Source organism: Xenopus tropicalis, chromosome 7 (genome assembly GCF_000004195.4).
Source record: "Xenopus tropicalis strain Nigerian chromosome 7, UCB_Xtro_10.0, whole genome shotgun sequence".
NCBI lineage: Eukaryota > Metazoa > Chordata > Amphibia > Anura > Pipidae > Xenopus > Xenopus tropicalis.
Window position 1 is genome coordinate 15,132,990 of NC_030683.2, and position 6,457 is coordinate 15,139,446.

Sequence of the window (6,457 nt, forward strand, 5' to 3'; positions counted from 1 at the left end):
TAATTTATGTTTTATTGATTTTTTAGTAGACTTAAGGTATGGAGATCCAAATTACGGAAAGACCCTTTATCCGGAATACCCTTGGTCCCGAGCATTCTGGATAATGGGTCCTATACCTGTACCTACGTAACCTGACGACCATAGATTATGCAGAATAAAGTTGGGCTTAAAGAGCCTAGACTATGCAGAATAAAGTTGTCATGATTGTTTTAAAGGGGCAGTTCATTTTAAAGACATTTTACAATTGGTCTACTTTTTTATTTTTTTGAGATTTTTGTGTGATGTACAGCTCTCAGGTCTGGAATTTCTTTGGGTACAGGTATCGGACCCCTTATCCGGAAACCCGTTATCCAGAAAGCTCCGAATTACGGAATGCCCATCTCCCATAGACTCCATTTTAATCAAATAATTCAGAATTTTAAAACTGATTTCCTTTTTCTATGTAGAAATAAAACAGAACCTTGTAATTGATTCCAACTAAGATATAATTACCCCTTATTGGGGGCAGAACAGCCCTATTGGGTTTATTTCATGGTTAAATGATTCCCTTTTCTCTGTAATAATAAAACAGTACCTGTACTTGATCCCAACTAAGATATAATTACCCCTTATTGGGGGCAGAACAGCCCTATTGGGTTTATTTCATGGTTAAATGATTCCCTTTTCCTGTTAATAATAAAGTACCTGACTTGTTTTCATGGTTATGATTCCCCTTTCCTGTAATTAATAAAACCAAGTAACCTGTACCTTGATCCCAACTAAGATATAATTAAATCCTTATTTGGATGCAAAACAATCCTATTGGGGTTTAATTAATGTTTTATTGATTGTTTAGTAGACTTAAGGTATTGAGATCCAAATTACGGAAAGACCCCTTATCCGGAATACCCTTGGTCCCGAGCATTCTGGATAATGGGTCCTATACCTGTATCTGGTTTCTAGAGTCCCACTGAATCTAGACTATGGTAGTGTTTGGGAAGTCAGAAAGACAGATAGCAGAGAAGCTCTATAGAAAGATGAGCCATTAAAAGTAACACAAACAATATAAGTGGAGCCTATGGAGCATTATTAATATGGGAATCTGTCTCATTTTGCTTGACTGAAAATTTGCAAAACTGCTGAAAAATTCGCAAAATGCTTTGAAGTCAAAAGGTAACAATTTCTTTACGCGCAACATTTTTTTTTCTTACATAGGGCAATTTTTTTCTTTTTAACTTTTTTTTACACGCACTTTTTTTCTCACTCCAGATACATTAAAATCAATGGGCGTTTTTCTCTGTGAATTTTGTCGCTATGAATTTTTGCCGCAGTTTTGTAAAAAAAAAAATGGCAAAATGTGAAATTTCACAGTTAATGTGCCTTGCCAAAAAATTCACTTGTCGCTAGAGGGCATTAGTTTTATTGGTTGAGGGAGGGTCTGTGGCCCTGAAAACCAGATTCATTTTTATATTGCAAGATGGAAAAAAAATCAAAATCAAAGGATTCATGCTTTTTAAAGGAAAAGTACCTCCCCCAATAATTGCCCTATCCTGAAAACCATTTGTTATTTTGAATGCTTTAGTAGAAAATACCTGTAAAAAAACTTGGCTTCCTGTCATTTGAAAGGCGATACGGCGATGCTGGGGAAAGTATCGGGAGATGCATCAACTATGCGGCGATCGGTTGATCGAGCCTAGCCTAACCTCTGTATAGGAAGGAGTCAGGCTAGGCTCGATCAATCGATCGCCACAAAGTTGATGCATCTCATGACAGGAAGCCAAGTTTTTTACAGGTATTTTCTACTAAAGCATTTAAATCAGTGCTGTCCAACTTCTGTTGTACCGAGGGCCGGAATTTTTCCGACCTATGTGGTGGAGGGCCGATAATGGAAGCCAGTTTTGACCACTCCCCTTTTTGAAACTGCACCCACTTGAAACCACACCCATGTTATCATATGACCATACCCATATTAATGGTTGTAGTACAGAAAAAACCTGCCATACTCTGCCTGCCCTACCCTGCCTGTATGCCATACTCTGCCTGCCCTACCCTGCCTTTGTGTGTACCATACTCTGCCTTCCCTACCCTGCCTGTGTGTGTGCCATACTTTGCCTGTCCTACCCTGCCTGCGTGCCATACTTTCACTGTGTGTGCGCCATTCTTGGCTGGTTTGTGCCATACTTGGCCTGTGTGTGCCATACTCTGCCTGCCCTACTCTGCCTGTGTGTGCCATACTCTGCCTGCCCACCCTGCCTGCGTGTGCCATACTTTCACTGTGTGTGCTATTCTTGGCTGGTTTGTGCCAAACTTGGCCTGTGTGTGCCATACTCTGCCTGCCCTACTCTGCCTGTGTGTGCCATACTCTGCCTGCCCTACCCTGCCTGCGTGTGCCATACTTTCACTGTGTGTGCTATTCTTGGCTGGTTTGTGCCAAACTTGGCCTGTGTGTGCCATACTCTGCCTGCCCTACTCTGCCTGTGTGTGCCATACTCTGCTTGCCCCATGCTGCCTGTGTGTATGGCACACACAGGCAGCCTACAGTGACACAATGCTGGCACTGCTCCTACAGTCTGCACAATAACTATATATTAAAAAACTTTTTAATTGCAGTACCACCTCAGTATATGTTCTTTTTGTAGTATGCAGGGATTATTTGTGGGTTTCTACTGCTGCTGAGGTGTGAACAGGGGAACAATGGGGTGAATACAGCCTGAGCCTGAGGTGTGAACACTGCAGAGGGTGAACAATACAGAGATTAAAAGGTGTGAACAGTACAGGGGATTACATATTTAAACAATACAGGGGGATTACAGCCTGAATCTGAGGTGTGAACCATGCAGGGGGCCAGTTAATCACAGTACTGATACCATTTAAAGCTTACACAAAGGTAAGCCATCAAAGCAGCCAGACAGGTGGGGGGCCACACAGAGGGCCGCCAGTTGGACAGCACTGATTTAAATAAATGTTTTTCAAGGTTTGGGCAATTATTGGGGGAGGGTAGAATAGATTTTTTAGTAAAAAATTTTTACTGTTACTTTTCCTTTAAGGCAAATCCATTACACATTGTATGTTTGCACCTTAATTCTTAACCATATTAGCCGAATGAGCCTAGCCAATTAACTCATTACACTTAACCTATTTACTGGTTTAGCTCAGTAAAACATCCAGGGTTGAAAACAAATAAAGTTCAGGAACAGCTGGAGAGCCGTAGGCAGTTCATACTTGGCTTAGTGGCACACACATTAATTACTTACACGGCTGTCTATGGGGGGTCCCCACTCCTGCACAGCCCATAAAGCTTTAAATAGTTATTTCTTCAGTCTAACTTGACACTGTATATTTATATTTGTTATCAAGCAGTTTGGGCAAGTATATTAAAACTGAACAAATTAAGCAGCGGTAAAACAGTATGTATTACTTGGGGGACAGGTGTATGTCTTAATTGGATTAATCAGAGAAAAAATATTACATGGGGGTTTGTTTGTTTGTTCATTTTAAATTAATTCATTTCATGATTCATGAGTTTTGAGACTTGACAACAAATATACTGATATAAATGAGCATTTATGTAAAGAGAATCTGAAAGATTTTGAACTTTGTGTTGCTATAGATATGTTAGTTATAGGTCCCCATTGGCCAAACCTAATGAATGTGGATCCAAGTGAACGTGGGTCCATCTCTAAAAACACCAACATAACATTCATAATGAAATACAGGTATGGGATCCCTTACCGGAAACCCGTTATCCAGAAAGCTCCAAAGTGCGGAAAGCCCGTCTCCCATAGACTCCATTTTAATCAAATAATTCAGAATTTTAAAACTGGAGTACCAGGAAGTTGGGAGCCTGAAGACTGGGTAACCCGGAGTGTCATGCCAGGCACCATGGCCCTGGCATGGAAAAGTTGTTATATCTGCCAACCTTTTGCTTTGTCCACCAGACCCCTCTAATTAAACACTATCTAGTCTCCCACAGAGACCCTTAATTAAAGATTCATCCAGGGACTGCTGGGAGGTGACAAATACAGCCCCTTGTGAGACTGGCCGTATCCAGCCATTTGGTGGGCAGGAAACCTGGGGCTATTGCTTTCTTTGATCTATGATCAAAGAGGCCAACTGAGGACTCAGGGCAGCAGGGGGGATGCAGCGATCAGAAAATATGGATTATAGAAACGGATCCATATCTTCGCTGCTTTAGGGTCCACATTGTCATAACTCACATAGGATTTATGAGGAGGTCCCAGGCTTCCCAAGGATACCAAAAAGGGGCAGCCTATACCCCTCTCTGAGCAGGGATGGGTTCTGGGGGACTGGGATATGAGACCCCCCTCATGTTTGGTATTATTTTGATCACCCCCATGTGGGTTAAAACAATTCCCTACTTACATAATGATATTGAGTACTGGCAAGTACCAATATTATATGAAAAGAAACTGGCAGGAGAAGTACAGCTCGCTACAGGGGGAGGTCCTGTGGCACACCCCTGGGCACTCCTTCCTCATGAATACAGTAATGAGGGAGGGGCCCAACAGTAGGATAAAAAAGGGCACAAACCCAGGTGCCAGTTAACTCATATTGTGGGGCATCCATGTTCTGTTGGATTGTGAGTTCACTATTCCTAACTCTGGCCCCAGGAGGACACAAGATCCCGGTAACGTTTCTCTGTGTTTTTATCCCCGTTATTTTATTTACTGTTTGTACATGTCTCTTTTGTAATATTCTTTTAATGCACTGCTTACTGTTGTAGTTATGTCCTTCGGCTCTATATCAATTCCCATATACCTTGTATGACTGCTCAGGCCTAGAAGTGTACTAATTGTTTGGTTGTGTGCATGCTATTAGTTAGTGGACTGTCAGTAGGACAGTGTGTATGTAAATTAACCGTGGCTGTTGGTGTGTGTGTGGAAGTAGTAGAACTATCCCTCACTGCAGTAGGAAAGTTTATGTATGAAATAGTCGGGTAATTGGGTTTCTATCGCCTGTTAATGATAGATGGTGGCAGCGAATAGTTGTATTTGGGGCGGTGGTTTGTTTGGGGGTGCTTGATGTTAGTCTAACCTGGGTGAAAGGTGACTGGATGTAACCCCTTGTACCCCGTCCCGGTGTCAGGCGTGTCTCGCAGTGACGTCTCCCTGACACGGAGTGTAACCATATACCATGGGATTGATGTCAGAGGCCATGATGATCAGTGAAAGGAACTTTAATGAACGTAGTGAAGTGGAAACAAGTAACAGGGCACACTATGGATATACACACCTGAATAGTTGAAAACAACAGGCAGAGACACAATCCAAAATCAGGCTGAAGGTCAGGGCTAACAGCAATCAAGCGAAGTCAAGGAGAGGCCAAGGTCAGAACCAGGGAATCAGAGAACAGGTCAAGGAAGGGCACCGGAGAACTGGAACAGGGAAAGGGCAGGAACAGGACAAGGAAGGGCACCGGAGAACTGGAACAGGGAAAGGGCAGGAACAGGACAAGGAAGGGCACCGGAGAACTGGAACAGGGAAAGGGCAGGAACAGGACTCAGAATCTGGAGCTTGGAACCAGAAGGGGGTCATGAGAATACAGGAACAAGGGAATCAGCGTCAGGGTCACAGGAACAGCTTAATGACCAAGCAAGGTGCAATGGTCAGGGACAGGCTTATAAAGGGTCATGATTAGAAGATGGGAAACACATGAAGATAATGAGGTGGGCGGAGGAAAGGGACCAGATGGAATAGTAGAAGAGAGACAAGAGAATTAGTCATAACCAGCCCAAAATGCCTCCAGTGGCTCAAGTGGTAGATGTGTGTTGCCAGAAACACAACAAGCAGTGATCAAATCCTGACTGATCCTTACAGTGGGGACTTAATAGAAAAAAAAGACTGAGGAAGGTGTGGTTTGAAGCCTCGAAAACACATAGGTAGCTGCCATATTTTAACATTGAATTCTCTCTCCCTTCTCTGATATCCTAGATATTCTTCAAACTATGGTCTGCATGTCTGACACCAATGTTTTCCTATACCTGTGGTGTTGTAATGAGCTTGAACAAATGTTGGACTTCCAAGAGGGTCTCACCCTGAAGAAGAGACATCAACTCTACAAAACAAGGTCCTTGGTTCTAGGCCAGACAAGTCCTTCTACTGGTCTTATTTGCAAGGACATTTTAAATAAACAGAGATGATATATTTCAACTTTATAGGGACAAACAAGGGGGCTGTGAATAAATTCAGGGTACAGTACTATTAAATAAAATAATTCAGTGATTGAAAATGGCTGCCATCATCCCTGCAAATAAAGCTTCCACTATAATCAAAAAATTCTGCTACGGTTGCTGTATAATAAGCATTTTATTTGTGTTCATACTATTTTATTCATACAGCTGTGCTCTCTCAGAATACTGCATATAATGCAACTTTTGTAAAAGATAAAATTGTTTACAACTTTTTAACCCTCTTTCTTCCATTGTAGTTCTTTTTCCATTTCCACATCTCATCTCTTT

General features: G+C 42.1%; 1 long non-coding RNA gene across 1 annotated transcript; it reads left to right on the forward strand.

The window, feature by feature from the left end:
- The first annotated feature begins 3,888 nt into the window (after nucleotides 1–3,888).
- On the forward strand, nucleotides 3,889–6,228 carry LOC101735224. The gene is made up of 2 exons (XR_208770.4): nucleotides 3,889–4,627; nucleotides 5,931–6,228. It is a non-coding gene; the product is annotated as an uncharacterized LOC101735224 (long non-coding RNA).
- Nucleotides 6,229–6,457: the final 229 nt, after the last annotated feature.